This window comes from Sebastes umbrosus, chromosome 8 (genome assembly GCF_015220745.1).
Source record: "Sebastes umbrosus isolate fSebUmb1 chromosome 8, fSebUmb1.pri, whole genome shotgun sequence".
Taxonomy (NCBI): domain Eukaryota; kingdom Metazoa; phylum Chordata; class Actinopteri; order Perciformes; family Sebastidae; genus Sebastes; species Sebastes umbrosus.
In genome coordinates, this window is record NC_051276.1 from 3,872,450 (window position 1) to 3,898,311 (window position 25,862).

A 25,862-nucleotide genomic window follows, 5' to 3' on the forward strand; every position below is an offset into this window, starting at 1 on the left:
CTTGTGCTCGCTCTACATAGACATGAACGAGCATCGGTCAAAACAGTGAGGCGACACACGTCAGCTAAAACCACAATATCACTCTATATTTCAGCTGCTTGGCAGTAATGTTAGCTGACCAGACGAAGGTCTCTCCATGAATCAATGCTGAGACTGTGTTTCCTGCTTCAGCCTCCCGACCACGGTCAGAAGGAACAGGGTAGACACCGGAGGCAGAGGAGCAGAGTACAGCAGAGACTCCGGCCCTGGAGACCAAAGCTACGGTCTCCCCTGTGTCTTCTGGCCGCGGTCGGGGGGCTGGAGCAGGAAGAGTTAACACTGTTTAACAGACGGGTTTCACTAGATAGAACTTTGCGGTTTTGGTGCTTCCGTGTAGTTTGTGTTGGAGTCAGAGTCTGAACAGCGTAGCCACACGTGAGCGCGCATGGGACACTGACACGCAATGATTTATACGTGTAAGAAGTTACAAACAGTCCCATTAACAGTTGAAAAAATAGGTTGATCTGCACTCATTTCATGACAGCCATGCCTCGTCCAGCATGCCAGGCCAGCTGGCTTTTAAACAATGATAGAAGTTGGTCCAAATCAATTAGTGTAATGAACAGATTGATTTCACACATTAGTATGGTTGAGCTAAGAGCTGCAGGTGCCAATTTCATGCCTGTCATTACTGCTGTCCTCTCCCTGTCAAGTTAAACGATTGGCTGAGCATGTGCATCCATGTGCATGTGGAGCCACGGAGAAAAGTGACAAAGTCAATGGAATTCATCAGAATCAGAATCAGAATCAGAAAGGTGTTTATTGCCAGGTGTAAGGGGTATACACGAGGAATTTTCTTTGGCTTTTTGGTGCGAGACAAACAGTATAATAACAAAGAATAGATAAAACGTTAGAATAAAATAAGAATAAAAATGTACAATTTACAAAATAAGCTATAAAAACAAACATGATATAAACAGATAGTGCAAATATTGCCGGTGTGCAAACAAAACAATCAGGTATCAGAGGGAGAGAGAGGGAGAGAGAGGGATACTGTAGGGGGTGGTATTGAGAGTGTATGAGAGAGGGGGAGAGTCAGTGTCGGGGTAAGGGGATGGGGGGGGGGGGCAGTAGTGTGTGTGTGAGGGGGAGACAGTCACAGGGCTGTTGGAGAGCCCTACTGCCATGGGGAAAAAACTGTTTTTGTGGCGTGAGGTTTTGGTCCTGATGGACCTTAACCTCCTGCCAGATGGTAAAGTCTGAAATAGATGGTGTCCAGGATGGGAGGGGTCGGCCACAATCTTCCCTGCCCTCCTTAAGGTCCTGGAGGTGTACAACTCCTGGAGGGGAGGGAAGGTTGCAGCCGATCGCCCTCTCTGCAGCACGGATGACCCGCTGCACCCTGGCCTTGTCCTTGGCGGTGGCAGCGGCGAACCAGACGGTGATGGAGGAGGTGAGGATGGACTCGATGATGGCCAAGTAAAAGTGCACCATCATGGTCTGTGGCAGGTTGAATTTCTTCAACTGCCTCAGGAAGTACATCCTCTGCTGGGCCTTACTGATGAGGGAGCTGATGTTTAGCTCCCACTTGAGGTCCCGGGCGATGGTCGTGCCCAGGAAACGGAACGACTCCACCGTGTTAACTGGGGAGCCGCGCAGGATGAGGGGGGGGAGCGGGGCTGAGTTCATCCTGATTTTAAAGACAAAGCCTGTGTGAAATTAAAAGAAGTACATGCAATGTCCGGTCAGTATTTATCAGGGGTATAAAGATTGATTATACTGACTAGGGATCTTCTAGGCACAATTCAAGCTCCCTGCATGTTATACATCTCATTGTTTTGTATTTTATGCTTATTAAAACTACTGACAGAAGTTCAGGCACTTAACAAACCATTGCACCATCACATTTCATTGAACTTCACTGGTGGTCTAAAGGCCACCGACGTGTGATTTGCTGCTTTCTGTAGGAGTCTCCTCCACCACAGGACTTGCATTCTCGGGTTCAGTCCTGTTTGAATAGACTCTAGATGGCCTTCATTTCTAAGCATTGGGAGATTATGCATAATTCTCTCAGCATGTTAGTTATCATGTTGTTGTGTGTTCATGTTGTTGCCCCGAGTTACCTCAGCATGGAGTGGCAACATGCATAGAACCCATACCAAGTCAGACTGTACTGCCATGTACTTTTACAACATATGTTGTAATTTATGCTTGTACATGCCAGAAATTAAATCAACATAGGATGTTTGAGGTTCTTGTTAAACTGTAAATGAAAAGTTTGACAAGAAAAAATAAATATTAGGGCTGTCAATCGATTAAATTATTGAATCGCGATTAATCGTAAATTGATAACACATTTTTTATCTTTTCAAAATGTACCTTAAAGGGAGATTTATCAAGTATTTAATACTCAAATATGCTGCTTTACACAGATGTGTGTCTATATTTATTATTGGAAATCAATTAACAACACAAAAAAATTACAGATATTGTCCAGAAACCCTCACAGGTACTGCATTTAGCATGAAAAATATGCTCAAATCATAACATGGCAAACTGCAGCCCAACAGGCAACAACAGCTGTCAGTGTGTCAGTGTGCTGACTTGACTATGACTTGCCCCAAACTGCATGTGATTATCATAAAGTGGGCATGTCTGTAAAGGGGAGACTCGTGGGTACCCATAGAACCCATTTTCATTCACATATCTGGAGGTCAGAGGTCAAGGGACCCCTTAGAAACCATACCAGTTTTTCCTCAACAAAATTTAGCCTAAGTTTGAAGCGTTATTTACCCTCCTTCGTGATAATCCAGTATGACACCAATGGTACCAATGGATTCCTTAATTTTCACAGCCCTAATATACAGTATATATATACTCTCCATAACAAAGAGTTCATTGTTGTACTGCACATTCAAGACCACACCTCAATGGCTTGTTTTAACAGGAAATGCATCACAGTAAATGCCATTTCATAGACCAACTAATTTCTTATTTCAACTGTCATGCCTCCTTTACCAATCTTACAAGTGCATTACAACTGTCTATCCTAGATTACTCTTGTATATGTAGGTCGGTAACTTCAATGGAACTGTAGAGCAAAAACAGTTGTACTAGTTAATGCCTCTGTAGGAGTCATATGATGGATATTGCCATACAAGACACCAAAAACTGTGCCTTCAAACAATAATAAACTAGAAAAGTGCACTCAGTAGAGTGCAGATCTCCGCCGGGTTGTCTCCCTCTCCCCTCCCAAACAAAGAAGAGTTGAAATTGTCCCTCTCGGCTCCCTTACAGTCCAGATGGCAGCGAAAACGGGGATTTATTCATCTCGCATTGGGCCCAACTTTAGTGGATCATAACCGGGTATGGAATTAATCTGCAGATGCAGATTAGATGCAGCTATTGATGTCAGTTTTTGAGCCACGACAGAAGCCAAAATGTGGTCTGCAACAGACTAGGTAAGGCTAGTTTTGAGCCTAGCTTTTAGCCAATTGCCTGAATGCCTTTTGCTACTGAAGCAGTTGGTGATCACTTGTGACCCCTACTGGCCGGTTAGGAGAAGTGAGTCAATGATGGTATAAAACAGTCAATAAAATAGTTTTTTCAAAAATAGTGAATCACCACAACCACGAGATGTCCTTGAGCATACAGTCATGAATGAGAACAAAAGAGATTAGGTAGATGGGTCCAGTTGTATGCAAGATTAACCGTGGACAGACAGACACACACACATACATTCTTATATTACCAACAGTGGACTATCATGCTACACTGACGAGGTGTGGATCTCTGTTTCTGATCATTTTAAAAAACAAAAAATAGAATAGAAAATTTACTTTTAAGGTCTTTTACCATAATAATACTGACATTTTTTGAAAGAAATTGCCAAGAGGCGACTTGCATCCTTGAGCGATGTCTACCTATCAAAGAGGGGGCCTCCATATACTGCAGTGGAACTGTCTGGACCCATTCTTTCACCTAATGAGTATTTGTTTATCTTTCTTTGTTTCTTTCAAATATGGATAAATTAACTCTAATGCTATCAAAGATAATATCACACATACAAAGATAATCACACACACACACACAACGGAACGCATGATCGGCTGGCTGAGATAAAAAATCTACCTCTACAACATTGCAGATGTACAAAAGTCAGTGCAAGTTCTCCTTATTACTCATTATAAAATACACAAAAGCTATTGGTAAACTACCTCAATTTCCATCAGTGTACACAATAAATAACCTCCACCTGAATAAGCGTTTGGCTGATCAAAATAATGTACAAAACCAAGACACCTTTAAAAAACGTTCCAAGTGGTCAGAATGCAACGTACACAAAAAGCTCAACTTTCTTCTAACAATCACAGCAAATCCTTTCACTTCATATCTAACTATATATAAAGCAAGGAACCTCTGTCTTTCTGTATGTAGGTTTGTGGGTATGTTCTTCGAATATCTCAAGAACCGTTCATCCAATCTACATCACACTTGGGGAGTGTATTGCTGGGGACCCAAGGACCCAGTTCATCTTTGCTGCTGGATGCTGGAAAATACTAACGTTACAACCAAACTCTTCTTCACTTCCCTGGAGAAAACGAACAAATGAGCGGTTCTCGACAACACTACAAGTAGCAATCCAGCGGCCAAGCAATCAGCCCACTCCCAACGGGCACGCGTTCCGAACGGGCACACGCTTCGAACGGGCATGCCCCCCTGCCAATGCTGCAAGAAGCACTACCAGGGACCCTGTACGGTGTAAAGCATAAATGTCCCCATTTGATGCACCGTTGAACAGGTGATACAGCAGGTGATTGGATGAACCATCTGTCAATCAAACTAACGAAAGCCAAACTAACTGAAGGCAAAAACATCGCCTTTAGTGCCGTACTTTGCTCGTTTTTCAATGAAAAAATATCCTCCAGTTCTGATGCTATTGCAACATCTATGCTAACCTTTTTAGGAGCCGCCATTGTTGTTTAGAACGAACAGTCGCCTCTCTGTGTTGACTCACACTATGGTCTCACCAGGTCTCTCACACCTAAGCCACACCCGTAGCTGCAGTACCTCCTCACAGGACCCTGATTGGTCCATTGTCTGGCGAGCTACTTGAAGCCTGCCAAAATGGATTTTCGTGTGATATTTGATCCTGTGATTCTCGCGTTGTCTCGTGACATTGCCAGAATCCAGCTGCCGTGCAAGGTTAGTGGTCCACTACAGCAAGACAGATTACCAGCACTACTACATAAAATACAAATACAAATGTGCATACCCAAAAATATGTGTGTTGTACCCATCTATCTACAACCAAAGAATTGGATATCATAATAGAAGGGTTTATCCTTACACATGTGTTAAAGTGTTAATCTTTGGGATCATTGTGTTTTGCTGCCATCTTTATTGCTAATCCGTCACTGATGTGGTGTAACTTGAAAGTGTTCCTGGGTTGTGGTCTTGTCATCGTGTGCCACATTATTATTGTATTTCAGCCTTGAGGCGGTCTATTGTTCGCAGTACCAATCACTAGTTTGTATGTTGTTATTTACGAGAAGACATCAGAAGAGTGTTCAACATTAATTATTTTAGTGAAAGATGCCTGATGAACCAAAGCAGATGTTGCAGACTACTGTATGTTTCTGGCTTGCAATGTAAAACCTTGACTTAGTGTATATTGTTGTTCTTTATGCTTTTCTCATGCTGTGTAACTGCCTGTAATATTGTTTCTATTTATGTACTATGGCTCGATTAATTATTTTTTTCAATTATTGATATTTTTGTATTGAATTCCTCAATTTGTTTGTTCAAATATTCATTATTCTTTATGAGAAATGTATTTGAGGAAAGAAAGCACTAAGCTGCAACCACAAACAAACCAGCAACGTTTAGTTTTCCTGTCTAAAGTTTGAAGTGATGTATGATAATGAACCAGCTTGTCTTTTGACAAACATCATGTTATTATTTTTTTAAGCTCATTAGCGTAGCCAGAGCTACCGACCCTCAGCTTGGAGCGGTAGCTAATGAGTATCCCAGCAGAGGAATATCGATCCTAATAGATTTAACAAATAAAACAATGAATGCATCTAGGCTGTGGTGTGGTGTGTTGCACCATCACATGTTCTATCTAACTCTCCTTTCACACTAAAAATGCAAGCAAGGCCATTATTTTCTCCTAAGCCACTGTGTGAGCCTGGACACTGATTTTCTGCCAAGTTCAACTAAATTAAATTTTCACCCCAAATGTGCCGACCTTCACACAGAGCATGCAATGGCATTCCATAATTGAAAGGACACACATAAGTTACAACGGTGCCAATTTCACTGTAGAAAAGATCACTTTAGTCTCTGATTTCCTGAATTTCATGGCAATCCGTCCAATAGTTTGTAGCATTTCACTTAAAACTACAAACCGCAACCTCATGGTGGCGCTCGAGGAAAAGTCAGAGGATAAACGGACTCAGCAGGATTGATACTTTGGGCACCATGGTTGTTGTCCAGTACTTCGCACTAAGCATGCCTTCATGTCAAGTGTAAAAGACAGGTGTGGGTAACATAGCTGAATTTGGTTGTGGGTGTAACTGAGAAGCTGAAGCTAAATTCTGTGTGACACCAATAGCGGCTAACCATTAGGTAATGTAAAGTGTGTTATCTTGCCACATCTGTGTTTTGGGGTTTTCATGTTAATGCACACATAAATTGTTCATGTGTGTTCATGTTTAATGTGCCCACTATCAGTGTTGTTTTGTATGCCTGCTCCTTTTGATGGTTACCAAATAAATGATTCATACAAAGGCCTTTGCTGTTATTGTGTACTGTCAATATACTGAGGCAGTTCAGATAACTTAATAATATGTTTACAACCGCAGGGTCCTTTGTAACACCGCTTACAAAGCTCACTCTGAAATGTACTCTCTCACTTTCAGTCACGCTGTCGGCTGGACACATTTTCAATTCACACATTGTTGGAAACAGTGGAATTTAGCACACATATTAGCTTTGTACTCACTGGGAGCTGCTGTAGGTTTACAAACTAGTGTGACGGCCAAAATGCAAACGCAAATGAGATCCATTCGCATGGATGAAGGGGAGCCGCGTGTGCAACTCAAATAGCTGCGCAAGCATATTATTTTTGCTAGTGCACAAGTAATATTGTAGTCTGTGGGTAGAAAACCATGCTTTGAGTGTGCACACAAGTAAAATGTTATACCCGAGCGAAACAATAATATAATTGCTCTCCTGCCCGCGAGTGTTTTTTTTCCTTTCAACAGTAAGTGGGCAGATCCACTCATGATTTTGTCTCTAAATATAATTGGTTGCAGTCCTGTTGGTGTCGCTATGCCATCCTGCCCGATCGGTAACGTTACTGTGCATGTGTAACTCTTAACCAGGCTTGGGGAGTAACGGATTACATGGAACAGCGTTACATAAATAGGATAAGGCAACACCAGCTCTCAGTGTGCTGACTTGACTATGACTTGCCCCAAACTGCATGTGATTGTCATAAAGTGGGCATGTCTGTAAAGGGGAGACTTACTGTATTTGTGATTAGAGTGTTTTTACTGTATAGTACTGATAATACTCCAAGGCCATTGCAGCCATGCATGGATTATAAGACAATGTGCCCCTGGGTACCGTACAGATATGTAAAAGGCTCCTAACCCATCCTACATAGGAGCAAGACACTGACTGAAAGAGGCACACAACAACGTGTACGTGTTATTTGTAGGGTTGTTTGTGTGTCTTTGTACTACTTTTGTGTCTCTTTGTGGTTGTGTTGTGTGTTTAGAGGCAGAGGCTTACAGACAAGAAATCTCTTTTAACTGTCTCTAGAAAGCTCATATACATACATATGTATTAGGGCTGACAATCGCATGTTTAGCCGTGATTAATTGCATATTAATAACACATTTTTTATCTGTACAAAATGTACCGTAAAGGGAGATTTGTTAAGTATTTAATACTCTTATCAACATGGGAGTGGGCAAATATGTTGCTTTATGCAAATGTATGTATATATTTATTACTGGAAATCAATTAACAACACAAAATAATGACAGATATTGTCCAGAAACCCTCACAGGTACTGCATTTAGCATAAAAAATATGCTCAAATCATAACATGGCAAACTGCAGCCCAACAGGCAACAACAGCTGTCAGTGTGTCAGTGTGCTGACTTGACTATGATTTGCCCCAAACTGCATGTGATTATCATAAAGTGGGCATGTCTGTAAAGGGGAGACTCGTGGGTACCCATATAACCCATTTTCATTCACATATCTGGAGGTCAGAGGTCAAGGGACCCCTTTGAAAAGTTTTTCCTCGCCAAAATTTTGCGTAAGTTTGGAGCGTTATTTAGCCTCCTTGGCGACAAGCTAGTATGACACCAGTGGATTCCTTAGGTTTTCTAGTTTCATATGATGGCAGTATCTTCACTCTAGCTTTAATACAGAGTCCCCTACAACCTAAAAATCACAAATTATGTTAATGCGTTAACAAATTTGCGTTAGCTTTGTCAGCCCTAAGCGTATTACATCAACTAAATTTAAAAGGGTGTATTCAAGACGAGGTGACTATGATAGCGTTGCTGTCAATTTACAGAGGGATAAAAGAATAGTACAAACGAAAGCAATGCAAAGGGACATCGCAATGGAACCAGTGGCTGCAGAAAAATACACAATGCTCCCCACTTAGGTGCAACCCCAGACAGGAGAGTGATTGACCAATTTGACGGTTGCCCTTATGGTTTCTTGGAAATGAAATGCCCAGATAAAGATGATTGCCCCGTTGTCATGTCTCACAGTGACTTCCACTTAGAGAGACTGTGTTTTGATGCCAACATGTGTGCAGATGTGAAGCAGAAACTCGACCGCTTCTATTTAACACTTCTTACCAACTTTTTTGAAGCGTAGCTACAGAATGCTACACAAGCAAATTGTTATGAGTACACACAGACTGTGTTCTATGACCATTTCAATGCATTTTGACATTCATGAATTTGTATCACTGAATCACTTTCTTGAATAGTCAACAACATTTTATTGCATTTAGAAATATTTGTGATTTTGTATGCAGTGCATAGTTTGTGCTTTCTCTGAAGTATTTCTCTGATTGTTTTTTTCCAGGGAAGGAATGTTGCTATTCTACTGTCACTAACAATTATATTCTAATAATAAGTTTACTGAAATGACAAAGGCAGGTCTTAACCTTTCCCAAGTTGCAGGTTTATTAACAAGCTACATCTACGGAAGCCCTTAAAGGCAAGCAAGATTTTTTTTTTTTTTCTGGTGATCGATTTTCTAAGTCTGATCTAAACTATTTTCTCTCCTGTGTTTATGACTTAAGAACAGGTGGGACTTTTTTTTTTGCCAGGATAATCTTTCTAAGTTCCTTTTTTTTGTCTCTGAAACACATGTAAAAAAAAAAAATTAATTAAAATATTTTAGGATGAATTTTCTAAGTTCCTTTTTTTTTCTTTACCTCTTAGGGGAAACAGGTGGAAGATTTTTTTAGGCTGATTTTGAGACTGAGTTTACAGTGTATGTGAATGACATTAACTGACAGGAAGTAAACACGGACACAAATTGTTGCCTAGCGACGCCATGCCGTTGAAACAGTTTATACGTACCTTGTGTTCAGAGTGCATGGAGAAATTAAATCTCACCCGGTAGAAAACCTGAATGTTTAGTCCTACTTAGAACAACAACAAACACTTAACAAAGTAACTTCGAAAAATCAGCCTAAAAAAATAAAATTCACCTGTATTCCTAAGAGGCAAAAAAAAGTAACTCAAAAAAAATCATGTTAAAATTTTCGGGCCTCTTTATATAACACTATATCATCAGAGATTCTTCTTTTGGTCCCAATCATCCGAACAGAGCTGAGTAAATTTGCCTTTTCCTGTCACGCTCCACAAGCTTGGAATGAGCTGCGAGGCACACTTAACTTGAATCTTTACCCTCTTGACATGTTTAAAAATATCTTAACATCTCTTGTGTAAAATGTGTTGTTTTTCAGTTGCTTTTAACAAGTGCTATTATTTTTGTCTTGATTATTTTAGCTTCTGATCTCTGTATGTTTTGTGTCTGTTGTTGTGTTTTTATATTGTAATGTTATCTGTCCTCGTTTGTACTCATATCTGAAACTTTTTTGACTTACTGGCAATCGTGACCAGGGCTCCCTTGCAGAAGAGATATTGTATCTCAAAGGGACCTTTTTGATTAAATAAAGGATAAATAAAAAAAATAAAAAATGTTAATGCATTTAGTAGATGCTTTTATAAAAATGTATTTAAAAGTGATTAGGTAGCCTATAACTGCCTGAGCTAGGTTACAGGAAACAAACATAGCAATACAATAGCACATTTAGGTTCTGAACAATTGTCCTTGAGAAGTTGTGAGGAGGGCACACACCTTCCAGACCTGGTTTATAGACCTTACAGTGGTCATGGGTAATGTTCTATCAAAAACATGCTATTATTTAATTCTTCTAATGGCTCGTTCAACATGAATCCTCAGGCGAGCAATTTCCTGTGTCTGCAACACCTCCTCCTGGGTAAGCCATCAATTAGACCTTAGGACTGGTGTTATTACAAGACTGACATTTATGGCAGACAAAATGTCACTTATAAGGAGGAAGGCTTTATCCACCATTACCTCGTCCCCTTCCTCTAACAAAGAGAGAATCTCAAACAACATTGTAATTTTTTTGTCTCATATTGACTCTGTATAAAGGTCACCGACAAAAGTTAAGTGCACCAGAAGGGCATACTGTATCTCAACTAAGAACTTAAGAGTAGTCGTTCCTTTCTAATGGGAGCAGGTTTCTGAATTGCCACCAGGTTGGCGTTTGGATCCCCGGCTCCTCCTGAGCGAGACACTGAACCCCACGTTGCTCCCAAAGCGCTTTACAGCAGCCCACTGCTCCTACAAGGCTTAGTTAAATGCAGAGGTCAAATTTTCATGTACAGTATGTACCTGTATGTATGTGACGATTCTAATAAAGTTTAAGGTTTTTTAACCCTCACTAATGGACTTCTTCCAGCAAAAACCAACAAACGTGCAAAAAAAACTAAACAGTAAAGAATCTCAATTTCACTAATGTTACTCCTGCACTATTTGGGAACCCTTCACACTCTGTGAATACAAGGCCTGTAATGTAGTTCTCTGACTAATTGTGAACGTAAACTGTTTTGAAGAGTGGCATAGCTAAAACGGAAAAAAGACGCCTACGCAACACCTGCTTTTTGTTGTAAATATTTGTATATAGTTTGAGTTTATCTCAATTTACTTGTATATGTTCACATGTGTTTATATGTCCAACATTTAAAATGATTCATTGAGCGTATTTGTGTTTTTGTTTTTTTTTAAACATAATTTTCCAAATCTGATTTTATGTTGTGACAGCCTGGTCAATATGATTCTCTGTCTGTCTTGGCCTGCCTGTTTCCCCCGTTCAGTCCCTCTGATTGCCTCCCCCCCCCCCCCGCCGCCCCCCCTTCTCTCATTAAGAAATTGTATTCACCTGCTGGGAGCAAATATAAACTGGGTAATCAAAGATGGCTGTCTCTCTCTCCCTCAAATTATCTTTAATACATTTACATTTACTTGTTTATTTAAACTGCTGCTGTATGGATTTCCCTTCTTTGTTATGCTCCTGAACGCACTGGGCATAACTGTGTTTTTCTTTGTGTGTGTTTTGTGGTCCAATATATTGATGCAGTATGTCAAAGCGAAAAAAAAAAAGATCATATAGGTGGTGATGTGCTGAAAAAATCATACCAATCACTGGCATAAACATTTTTCTAATGTTATTTATTATCAAATGCACAACAATTAAAGAAGCAGTTGTCAATAAAAATCTTGGGTTTCAAGCTCTCTCTATCAATGCTAATTAAATATGTATAAAAATCACAAGTAAAAAAACAAACAAAATGAAAATCTAGGATATAAAATTGTGCAAGTTAGAATATAGGTATAAAATATGACATAATATGATATATAATATATTGTGGTATATAAAGGCAAAATTACAAGTTTTCAAAAAAGGCTAAAACAGCCTAAGATGCCTAAATACAATGTTGGAAACAGAGGAATGCAAGGTTTCTGTTGGCACAAATATAATACCCTTTTCCCACCAAAGTTAGTCTTTTAGACACGGTAAAACACGCTACAAATAGGCGTTAGACTCCTTTGCCATGGGAGTATGCCGTGCTGTTGCACTGGTTCTTTTTTTATATCAGTTATTCAGTCTCTATATCAAACTCTCAAACCAGAGTTGGTGAATGTTGGAACAGTGGGAAGAATAACAAATATGGTTTTGATGAGTTTTACTTTGTTTCTGCTGAGTTTGAATGAAGTGTGACGATCAGCGAGGTCAAACTCCGGTTGTCTGACTGGAGTCTGGTGGCTTTGAGGAGAGCATATTCATTTTATATTTTGTGGGTGTCATGTTTCCATCACTGCCAATCGGAGCCTGAGCCGATAAATACCCATGACCACTGCAGAGTCATTTGCCCCGCTAATGAATGAAGTTTTATAACTAAGTTCGGGAACAAAGACCACGCTTCATACACATCCCATTTCCGCAGCAAAAGTATTTAAACACACTTGATCCGTTAACTCCCCCAGTTTTTACATCTCTCCCCCAAAACCCCTTTTTCTTTTCTCTCACTCTTTCTCTCTTGTTTGATTACAGGAATCACTGGGAGCTCTGTAAATAGACGGCTTCCCCACTCTGAGTCTCGACTCCACCGGTTCTATCGCTCTCCTCCATCCATCCTTCTACGACCCCTCTTCCCATCGTCCCTATCCCCTCATCCCTTCTTCCCTCGACCCTCTTCCCCTCCTCCCTTCATCCTTCGACCCTCATCACTTCATCCCTCGACATTCATCCCTTCATCCCTCAACCTTCATCCCTTCATCCCTCAACATTCATCCCTTCATACCTCGACCCTCATCCCTTCATCCCTTGACCTTCATCCCTTCTTCCCTCAACATTCATCCCTCAACCCTCATCCCTTTATCCTTCGACCCTCATTCCTTCATCCTTTGACCCTCATCCCTTGATCTTCATCCCCTCATCCCTTCATCCCTATCCCCTCCTCCCTTCATTCTTTGACCCTCATCCCTTCTTCCCTCGACCCTCATCCCTTCATCCCTTCTTCCCTCGAAATTCATCCCTCGACCTTCATCCCTACATCCTCCGACCCTCATCCCTTCATCCTTTGACCCTCATCCTTTCATCCTTCGATCCTCATCCCTTCATCCCCTCGACCCCTCATCCCTTCATCCCTTGACCCGCATCCCTTCATCCTTCGACCTTCATCCCTTCTTCCCTTGACATTCATCCCTCGACCCTCATCCCTTTTTCCTTCGACCCTCATCCCTTCTTCCCTTGACCTTCATCCTTTCATCCTTCGACCCTCATCCCTCCATCCTTCGACCCTCATCCCTTCATCCTTCGACCCTCATCCCTTCATCCTTTGACCCTCATCCCTTCATCCCTCATCCTCCTTCCTAACCCATTCCTCCTACATCATCATTGCTCTCCTTTATCTTCACACTAATCTTGAACACTGTTCCAAACCCATACAGCACCATTATTGCCGTGGTCTTTGTTAGTAAAATGTTGATTGTAACTTTTCCCACTGAAGGCAAAAGCCAGATGTTAGTGGGTTTTTTTGTCCAGTAAGGAATGGGGCTTTTTCTTTGTCCTCACTGGGAGCTGGGTTGATGAACTAGGACTGTGCTCCACACCGGGCTGACATGCTTACATTTATGAACCTCAAGAGTATATTTAAGCTCTGTGACCGTCAGGTGACCTGCCTAGTGTGTGCTGAGATGGGATCCAGTTCCCTGCAAACCTGAACAGGACAAATGGTTTAAAAAAATGTACAGGAAGACAGAATGAAAGGAAGACGTCATTATATTAAAAAACATTGAAAGTCCTTTTGTTGAGAAATGAGCCAACATAACTTTTTACTGAAAATAATTTACAACGTTGTTCTCTGAGGGTATGAAACTATCTCCCACTTCATTAATGTTTTCAGATGGATCGGGTTATTTGGAAAAATAATGAACATTGATATTGTTGCTCATAGCACTGCAGTGAAAAGCACCAACATGGAATCAGTGTTTAATATTGATCTCAGTATAACATCAAGGTTTGAGATATGTGCTCTGTACTCACAGAACAGAGGTTTCATTATAGTCAGATCGCAGCAGGAGTATCTCTGTGCTCTGCTTTACATGTTACGGCTTCAAGCAAACAGGCAGTGAATTCCAATAAATGATATACAGTAGAGTATGGAATGGATGCTAAGTCCACAGCAAATTACCAGTTAAATGTAAAAGTCCTGCAACAATTCCTGCCTTTGAAAAACTGTGAGCTGTTTTATGGGATTACACAACATTGTATTTTAGGTTGCTTGTAAGGAGAAGGAGAATTATAAGGTTAAACGGTACCGAGATTGCGGAAGTCATTCTAAAGGAAAGTGAGTCCTGGTTAGCAGTAGTTCATGACAGTGACACACACGTAAGGGTAATGTACAGCGAGCCGGTCATTGTTGTGAAAGAAACCCCGACAGGGCGACGCTGCACCCTGACGCCGAGTGGAGGGGTGGACGCCCTTACATCGCGCTGAATGGATTTCTTTCACAACAATGACCCACTAGCTGTACATTATCCCGCTTATTACACAGCTATTATTATGAAATCAATAATTTTACACAGAAATGGTCCGCCAGAGTCCGACATCAGAACTGCGCCCATAGCAACGGTCTGCTATACATAGCAACGGTCTGCTATAAAGAAATAAAAATAATAATACCATATAATGTTCCATTTTGTACAAATTCTAACATCAACAGCATGACCAATTAATATATTAATTATATATATATATACATATATATATACACATATATATATATGTATATATATACATACATATACTGTATATCTGTAAGCCTTTGCCCCAAAGTGTCACAAAACAACCACAAACACACACAAAACGGTACCCAGGGGCCTATTGTCTTATAATTAATGCAGTCAAAGTTAATAATGCGTTAACGCAAATTTGTTTTAACATCACTAATTTCTTTAACTCATTAACGCCACTTGCCATTTTTAGGTGGTAGGGTGCACAGTTTTAAAGCTAGAGTGAAGAGTCTGGTCTTCACTCACTACCAACTATGTCATACTAGCGCTCCAACTAATGCTCCAAACTAACGTTCAATTTTGGCGAGGAAAAACAGGCATGGACCATTTTCAAAGGGGTCCCTTGACCTCTGACCTCAAGAGTGAAGATACTGGTATCATATGAAACTGGAAAGCCTAATGAATACATTGGTACCATCCATGTCATACTAGCTATATATATACTAACTATTATATTACTAGCTATACTATGCTTCAAACTTGCACTAAATTTTGCCGAGGAAAAACTGTCATGGCCATGTTCAAAGGGGTCCCTTGACCTCTGACCTCAAGATATGTGAATGTAAATGGGTTCTATGGGTACCCACGAGTCTCCCCTTTACACACATGCCCACTTTATGATAATCACATGCAGTTTTGGGGTCATAGTCAAGTCATAGTCAAGTCAGCACACTGACACACTGACAGCTGTTGTTGCCTGTTGGGCTGCAGTTTGCCATGTTATGATTTGAGCATATTTTTTATGTTAAGTGCAGTACCTGTGAGGGTTTCTAGACTATATTTGTTGTTGTTAATTGATTTCCAGTAATAAATATATACATACATTTGCATAAAGCAACATATTTGCCGACTCCCATGTTGATAAGAGTATTAAATACTTAACAAATCTCCCTTCAAGGTACATTTTGAACAAATAAAAAATGTGTGATTAATGTGTAATTAATCACGGCTAATCATGCGATTGACAGCCCTAATACATATGTATGTATATGAGCTTTCAAGAGATAGTTAAAAGAGATTTCTTGTCTGTAAGCCTCTGCCTCTAAACACAGAAACACAACCACAAAGAGACAAAAGAGTAGTACAAAGATACACAAACAACCCTACAAATAACACGTATACGTTGTTGTGTGTCTCTTTCAGTCAGTGTCTTGCTCCTATGTAGGAGGGGTAGGGGGCCTTTTATATATCTGTACGGTACCCAGGGGCACATTGTCTTATAATCCAACCATGGCTGCAATGGCCTTGGAGTATTATCAGTACTATACAGTAAAAACACTCTAATCAACAAATACAGTATGTTCAACCATTTAAAAAGCATTTTCAGATATGTTGTATGTATGTATATCGTGATCAATTTTCCTTATTTATTCTTTATTTTATTCCCTGTGCTCTGATCCTCAGTGATGCAGTTCCATCATTGGAAATAAATCGTGACTGGCATTAAAAAATACACAAATTAAACATGCTGAATTCTTTTTTCTGCCACTGGAGAAGCATCTCACTAATTTAATTCATTAATTTTCTTTGTGTGGCATGTGCCATAGAAATGAAGGTTCATTATAGAGGGCTGCATAGTGAATATGGTCTTGAGTAAAGTCAAGTACAGTAACACTAATTAGGCTGCATGTTATGCATGTTAAATGAGAAATCTGAGGGAGAAATGTAAATGCACTGCAGGCGACGTGCTGTTAGCAGAAAGGACATACTCGAGATTCAAGATTCAATACTTAATTGCCGCACAACGTAGTTGTTAGGGATTGCCTCAGTGTACTGGGCTCATGACAGAACAACAAACAGTCAGTATAACAGTCAAGACACAAAATAAGAAATAAGAACACATAACACGTAATGACCCCCTCCCCATAAAACATTATGTATTGTCAGATTGTTAACCTTTGGCCCCACGCACTCAGGCAGCCAAAGGAGCTGCATGTCTCTGTGTCTGTGTGAGAGGGTGAAGTCATGTCACAGCAAAATATGATTAAAACTGAGTTGTGGGTATTCAACCTTCTACCCTTGGTTTCCAGTAAACATAGACAGGTTAGACAAAGGTCCGAATGGGCAGACGTTTATTCAAAGACACCTGCTGACTGTTTGTGACGCACGCCTGCCTGTACAAGAATTGTATATGGTTCTGTATACTTTTCTTGATCTCTTGGCTGACCAGCTCGGAGGTGCATTTGCAAATGTTTGACTGATTATTGCAATGAAACCCGTGCACGGCAGAGGTTTGGGACCCTGGAAAACCAAAAATTCACTCAGAGGAATTGTCCGTTAAGACAGCCGGTTAGACTGTTGTCAGGCTATTAAATAAGCGTTATCAGTCGCTATAAGCCCCATAGATGTGGGTCAATAGGGGCCTACTACACCCACTAGTAGGTTTTATCATCTATTCACATGGTAGATCACCGAAAGAAGGAATAAAAGCACACAACAGCGACATCTAGCGACCGTAGTAATTATGACAGGAGCAGAAGTAGAAGTCAGGCGCTGTAGTATAGACAGTGTGAAACTCCATAAGTGGTGGAGGTCGGGGACGAAGGATGGGACACAAAACACTTTTACCCAGGAGACCGGAGTTTACATCCCGTGTGAAACAAACAATGTGAGGTTGTGTGCGTAAACACTATGTTTTTCCTTGAACTTAAATAAGTGTTTTTTTGTTGCCTAAACCTAAGAAGTTGTGGTTTTGTTGACTAATACTAACTGGGTTTTTTTTGCCTAAACTTAAAGAAGTTGTAGTTTTGTTGCCTAAACCTAACTGTTTTTTTGTTGGCCTAAAAAAAAAGGCTGTCTTAGCCCTTACATGCTGTTCAGAGTCAAAATCTGACACATTCGTTTAGCCTGCATTTCAAATCAGTAAAACACCGTGAAAACTGTGTTCTGCTGGCCTGATCCTTTTCTTTTGTGCAGCTGTTGCTGTTTTGTATGTTGGGAGGGTGCTCTGGGTTAAAATTTGAACCATCTTTATTGAAAACGTACCATTCAGATCTGTTTTTTGCTTGATGTTGATGTTTTATAAATGCATCGTAGAGCTTTTGGTTTCTGCTCCAGTAAGATACTGAGGATTGTGAAAGGATTAAAGGATTGTGGTTCATTTGCATTTGTTTATAAGTAAATGCATTAATTCAAATTAGAAAAATAAAAACACTGCAATAAGGGGGACAGGATTAAACTGTTGACATCAATTCCTAGTTGTATTGTGAAAGTTGCTTCTTTTTAATCTAAAATTTGTGTTTTATGATTCGTGCCTATTGAGCAATCAGAAAAGTGTCTGGTTGTGTGATGACTGAATGTGCTCTCACTCCAGGTGAAACACACCAAAACAAACAAAGTTTTTTCTCCCCCCCTCTCTCTCCCAGCGGCAGATGCTGCTGAAGGCTGCCCAGAGCTCTTCTTTCCTTTTTTATTCAGTTTAGGTGCTGAAGAGGAAAAAAAGGCTCTCCAAAAATCCCATTAAGGATTTAAAAACACCTATTCATTAATGACAGGAAGGTATTCATAAATAACATAAAGGATAATGCAAAGGAAATGTCCGGTAGCAACCTATCATAAAGTTAACAGTAGACATGTAACAGGTACAGCAGAATCTGCCTGAAGTGACATCGTATTTCTAAATTACTGGGTAATTTCAAATCAGACTACAGGAAAATTGGTACCAAAAGGAGAAGTATAGCAGGAGAGTAAGTATCAGTTGACGTCAAACACCACTCTTTCAAAGTGCATGACGCAGCTCCACATATCTCAATCTCAATCTCAAAAGGCTCAATATGTGTTGGTCAGAAACAGGCAAGCCTTTGATTCATTACAACAGCAGATTTAAATCATACAAAACACCATGTGATATGATTAGGGCTGTTAAAGTTTACGTTTTAACGCAAATTCGTTACAACGCCAAAAAATTCTTTAACGCATTAACGCAAGTTGCGATTTTTTAGGTTGTAGCGTGCTCAGTTTTAAAGCTAAAGTGAAGGTACTGGTATCATATGAAACTGGAAAGCATAAGGCATACATTGGTACCAACCAAAGCTTCAAAATGACACTAAATTTTGGCAAGGAAAAACTGGCATGGCCATTTTCAAAGGGTTTCTTGACCTCTGACCTCAAGATATGTGAATGAAAATGGGTTCTATGGGTACCCACGAGTCTCCCCTTTACAGACATGCCCACTTTATGATAACCACATGCAGTTTGGGGCAAGTCATAGTCAAGTCAGCACACTGACACACTGACAGCTGTTGTTGCCTGTTGGGCTGCAGTTTGCAATGTTGTGATCTGAGCATATTTTTTATGCTAAATGCAGTACCTGTGAGGGTTTCTGGACAATATTTGTTATTAATTGATTTCCAATAATAAATATATACATACATTTGCATAAAGCAGCATATTTACCCACTCCCATGTTGATAAGAGTATTAAATAATTGACAAATCTCCCTTTAAGGTACATTTGGTACAGATACAAAAATGTACGATTCATTTGCGATTAACTATGGACAATAATGCGATTAATCGCAATTCAATATTTTAATCGATTGACAGCCCTACATATGACATATTTGTTCGGAAAAGAGGTGTAAACCTGCAACCAGAAGCTCCTGCTCAGAAAAACAACAACGTCATTGTTAAATTGTAAATTGATTTACCAGAGCTGACAGATATTCCTAAAGCTCTCCGGGCTAAAAGCAATATGATATTTGTAACGTAAAGGTCAATATCCAATACCCAATATCACTATCCACTAAAGCCAGAGGCTATAGAAGGTATAATACCAGGTTTATTTTCAGTCACTCCTGAAATTAGGAATTACTGTAACATGTGAAACCTTATCAGTCAGAACACAAATATTTCTCAATAAAAAGATCAGAGATGGCTTAACAGCTTTGTCCAAAGACCAAGTCTGGCAATATTCTCTGCAAAACCTCTGGCAAGGTTAAGTCAACCTAACTGATCACTTACAGTAATGATCTGCTCACCAACAGAAGAGGCCTGTGAAAATACTACAAGAAAATTGTTGCAACATATAATATATGTACAACGTGATAATGGTCACCAAGTTAGTCTGAGCAAATTAAAATTGATGCAACGTCAGGTGACCTTTCTGGGGCGTGATCACTGAACAAGATAAATCCTTATCCCCGGAGCTTTCAGCAGCCATCCAAAGTATTCCAAAGCCACAAACAAAGAAGCAGGTGTTGTCATTTGATGTCTGTGTGAAGGGTAAGGCCATGTCACAGCAGAATGTTATTAAAACCGAGTTGTGGGGATTCAACCTTCTACTCTTGGTTTCCAGTAAACATAGACAGTAAACATAGACAGACTAGACCAGGGGTCAGCAACCTTTATTATCAAAAGAGACATTTTTTGCCAAAAAATAAATTAAAAAATCTGTCTGGAGCCGCAAAATGTATTTGAGCCTTATAATGAAGGTAACACCGTCTGTTAAGTGTAATGCAGAGAGGAGCCAGGTGCAAACAAGAGGCGGGACATTGAAGAATTGTCTTGAGGAGATTTGGCTGGAATCTCTTTTCAGCAGGAGCTTCCAGTGTGTTTGTTCTGGAAATGCCTTTCAATTACTTTTTTTGTTGTTTGCTAATTTCTCGCCGCAGAAAGCAAAGAAATCTGTCCACGCACTATTTAATTCTCCATTTTCCTCCGAGAATTTTCTCTTTTTTGAATATGGAAACCTGCTGTAGCTAAGGAAACTAGCCAAGACTAGCCAACGCTATTGAGGATTGGCAAAATTAGAGGTGCCGGGCCGTAGACGTACGTAGACTATGACACACAGTTTAGTTGACTGAAACGGGCAATGGTGGCCTAAAGGTTACAGAAGTGAGCTTGTGACTGGAAGATCGTCAGGTCAATCCCCAGGACCGGCAGGATAAACCTGGGTGGGGAAAGTGATTGAGGTGCCCTTGAGCAAGGCCCTTAACCCCAACCGCTCCATTTGCTCAGTGGCCAGCAGATCAAACTGTGGTTGTACTGGGCAGGTTCCAGGTGTGAATGTGTAACTGTGAAAGAGAGCACTGCTCTCAGTGAATCTCCCCTGAATAAATAAAGGTAAAAAAAAATGGTAAAACTTATTATATTATTTAGTGTATAGGCTACACATTTTTCCAGTTGGAGAATGTAAGAATCACTTTAGGCCTATAACAATGATTAATGAAAGTTAAAATGCCAAAAAAATAACCGTTATTTATTTCTGTATAATTTTTTGTCAAAGCCACAGGGAGCCACTGGAGAGGGGCTAAAGAGCCGCATGTTGCTGAACCCTGGACTAGACAAAGGTCTGAATGGGCAGACAGAATATTGTATGTTTAGCAAAGACACCTGCTGAGTGTGAGAACTAAGGATGTTTGTGACGCACGCCTGCCTTTACAAGTATATTGTTCTGTATTTCTTTTCTTGATCTCTTGGCTGACCAGCTCGGAGGTCCATTTCTAAATGTTTGACTGATTATCGCAGTAACATTCTTAAAGGACATGCTTGCTCTTTGTGAATTCATCTTTAAACTGCCACCACAAATTGGCGACGAGGATGAGGATGTGAACGAGTGAACGAGTGAACCAGTTCACGGCTCATCACTGAGGACAAAACCGTGCAAGGAAAAGATCTGGGACCCTGGAAAACCCCAATATCTCCCCTCCAATTGACTGCATCTTAAAGAACGTGAGAAGAAGGGCAACCAAGGCATGAGCCCGGCGCTGGGTCACCCAAGACATCTCAAAACAACAAATTCATTCAGACGAATTGCCCGGTAAGAGAACAGTTCTGTCGTTTTAAAGGAAAGGTGTGCAGTATTTAGGGAGATCTATTGGCAGAAATGGAATATAATATTAATACGTTTTCTTTAGTGTGCGATCACCTGAAATCAAATATTGTTGTGTTTTTGTTACCTCAGAATGAGCCGTTTATATCTACATACGGAGCGGGTACTCTTCACGGAGCCGGCCGCCATGTTTCTACAGTGGCCCAGAATGGACAAACCAAACACTGGCTCTAGAGAGAGACAGTTTCAGTTGATCGTTGGACCTGTCATATAATTTTGATAGCACACAATGGCTGTTGAAAAAATGGGATTCGAGCACAATACTGATGACAAACAATGCGTTGGGAAAAAGCAGACAAATCAGCCTAAAAAGTGCTGACTTAGCCCTCGCATGCTGTTAAGTCAAAATCTGACCCATTCTTTTAGCCTGAATTTCAGATCAGTAAAACACCCTGAAAACTGTGTTCTGCTGGCCTCATACATTTCTTTTGTGCAGCTGATACACAGTTATGTATGTTGGGAGAGTGTCTGGGTTCAAATTTGAACCATCTTTATTCAAAAGGCACGATTCAACACGGTTTTATGAATGAAAGTGAACCTGTAACTATCAGGAGCAATTGTGGTCGGCACCACCCGCAGGTCAATAAGCTGTACAGAGGAGGATTCAGTCACATCTTAGTAAACCAGCACAACACAATCGATCGAGTTCAAGCATTTTATTGTCAGCAACTGAAAGGTATACGAACAAAGTGAGTCTCTCCAGGTTAATGGTTAGAAATAAACATCAAGGCCAACGCCACTGGAATGGAATGGAAAACAAAAGAGGACCCAGAAAGAACAACAAATGACAAAAGTTCAAGAATGCACTGCAGCCTTGAGGACAGATGAGGGGACAGCGGGAGAAGCCAGGTTCAAGCAATGAAACCTTGCGTAGGTTGACAAGGATGTCCAGCTACTCGCATCACACACATCCTCTAAGTCACTAGGACTTTTTTTGACAATATACTATACTATGATTTTTTTCACTTTATTGACATACTATACTCTGACTTTCCATGACTTTTTTCAACATACTATACTACGACTTTTTTGCCATGTTTGTCATTCTATCCTATGACTTTTTTTTGTCAAACTATACTATGACTTTATTCAACATACAATACCTTGACCATTTTTTCAACATACTATGCTATAACTTTTTATGACTTTTTTTGACATACTATACTATGACTTTTTTTTTTTCAACATACTATACCATGACTTTTTTATGAATTTCTTGATATACTATACTATGACTTTTTTATGGTTTTATTTACCTCACAATACAATGACTTTTTAAAATACTATAGTATGACTTTTTTTTTTTTTTTTTACTTTTTTCAACAAACTATATAATACTTTTTTCACTTTATTGACATACTATACTCTGGCTTTTTCAAAACTTTATTCAACATACTATACTATTACCCTTTTACCATTTTTTGTCATTCTATACTATTACTTTTTTTTTTTACATACTATACTATGACTTTTTATGACTTGTTTGACATACAATACTGTGACTTTTTCATTACTTTTTTCAACATACTAAACTATGACCATTTTTTCAACATACTATGCTATAACTTGTTATGACTTTTTTTCAACATACTGTACTTTGATTGTCACTTCATTGAAATGCTATAATCTGACTTTTTTATGACTTTTTTTTGACACACTATACTGACTTTTTAATGCCTTTTTGGCATACAATACATTTTTTCTTAAATAATATACTATATAATTGTATTACTTTTTATGGCATATTACAGTATGACCTTTTTTATCACATTTAATGGCATGCTATACTATTACATTTGTATGACTTTTTTTATGGCACACTATACTATGATATTTTCATTCATTTTTAATGTTATACTGTACTATTACATTTCCATGACTTACTATGCTATACTATGCTACTATATTCTTCTGACATTTTCTTCTGACATAATAGGCTATATATTTTTTTTACGACTTTTTTATGACATTTTTATGAGATACTATACTATATAAATTTTTACGACACACTATATTATAACATCTTATGACTCTATTTATAGCGTACTAATCTATGATATTTGCTGTCATTTTTATAGCATACTATACCATGAAATTTTTAGCTCATTTCTATGGCATACCATTCTATACTAAACATTTTTATGACTTACTATACTATGACATTTCTTATGGTATACTACACTATGACGTGTTTAATAACAATTTGATAGCATACTATACTAATACATTTTTGATGGTATTATCATGGTACTATGACTATTTCATGACATACTATATCATACATTTTTTCATTGCATACTATATTATAATATTTTTTTGATATTTGTATGGCATACTATTTTATGACATTATTTATGACATTTTATTGCTATACTATGAACATTTTATGACAGTTTTTTATGGCATACTATGAAATTTTATACTACAACTTTTTTATAATACTTTTTATATGACATTTTTGTATATCAATTTTTATGACTTTTTCATGGTATACTATATACTATACTATGACGTTTTTTATGAGATACCATAGTATGACATTTTTATGCGCTCCAGTTCTCGTCTCTTCCTGGCCCTTCAAGTCCCTTTGTTCATTTAGCAGTTTGGACAGAAAACAGAGACATATACAAAATTCTCTCCTGCTCTAATAACAGACCCTGGTTCACCACGTTTCAAATAGACATTTTGCATCTGTTTTCATGGAAAATAGATCAAAACCTCGTACAACACAAAACACAGATAGGTAGGTATATTGGTTCGTAGATATCTGATCATGTAATCACAATGTGCCTTGTGTAATGATGACAAGGAGTTAAAAGTGACTTACATTTAATTATATTTAAGGCCTTTTAAGTCACAAAATGACTCACAATGATTAAATGGAGACCTTGTCCATTAATTTCGTAACAAAGGAGACAAATGATATAAAATACAAATCAAAAATAAATAAAACATGCATGTCCAGGCAGTCAAGTGGTTTCAACACATACAATATAATTCCACTGGTTCCAATCTGCATCTATCAATAAAAAAGGATAAAACTACGAATAAATATGGTCAAAGTGCAAAAAAACAAAAAAACAAACTGAAGCAATAATCAAAGTATCAAGAGAATATTTACTGATGTTTCCTTAATTCTGTGAGTTCGTCCAGCATCAACCTCGCCTCGGAGGAGGAGGCTGAGCTGCTTATCTAGCATTTTCTATATGGATGGAGACACAAAAAAGCATATTACAGACACACAAACAATCAAGTATAAAAACCTTGTTATTTGACTGGTGTCGTTTCCAGTAGTGTACAGACGGTAGTGTTCTTCAGGTCCTCAATGAGGACACACTGCAGTAGGTAATAACTGGATGTTCTCTGTTAGCAACAATTTTGAAATTATAACTCTTCATTCTGTCTTCACTGAGACTGCCATTGTTGCTTCTTCTGCATTCCAGATAAATTACATATATATGTGAATGTGCATAACACCATTGTTGAAAGGTTGAAAGCAATGATAGAAGATGAGGAATTCAAGGTCCTCTATTCAAAAGCCAAACCACAAGCGGAGGCAGCTGGCATTGAGATTCTTGATGAGATGACTCGCCTCCACCCACCACACATAATGCTGTCCAGGGTCACAAAAAGGACAGAGAAAGACAAAACAAACATTAAAAAGTAAAAAAATATATATAAACTCTGTGAGGAAGCCTGGCCAGAGTGGCTAGGAATGTCCTCTCGGCCTCTCTGGTCCCACTGTGCTCCTCAAATTCAAAACGTTTTGAGCGGAATGAGGCTCTAACGTCACATCAGGGATTAAAGCTGCAGTGGGTAGAAATGGAGCAAATATGATTAAAAAAAAAGCTATTTTTATAAAACGGTCACTATATCCTGACAGTAGCGCATGAGACAATCTGAAAAAAAATCATGTGTCTCTGTGTCCTCCGGTGCTCATAATGGCATCTGTAAGATTTCAGAGACCGGAGGAAAACAAGCAGTGTCTGGAGTCTGCCGTCTATTAGAGCCAGCTGTCAATCACTCACAAACTCCGATCAAACAGTCAAACTAAGCAGCGCTGATCAAATATGAATCAATATTATGTAACTGTAATGTCTATTTCTCTCCTCAAA

The 25,862-nt window shown here is 39.2% G+C and overlaps 1 long non-coding RNA gene across 1 annotated transcript; it reads left to right on the forward strand.

The window, feature by feature from the left end:
- The first annotated feature begins 15,026 nt into the window (after positions 1–15,026).
- Positions 15,027–18,913, forward strand: LOC119493664. Its single transcript, XR_005208011.1, has 2 exons — positions 15,027–15,109; positions 18,858–18,913. It is a non-coding gene; the product is annotated as an uncharacterized LOC119493664 (long non-coding RNA).
- The last annotated feature ends 6,949 nt before the right edge of the window (positions 18,914–25,862 follow it).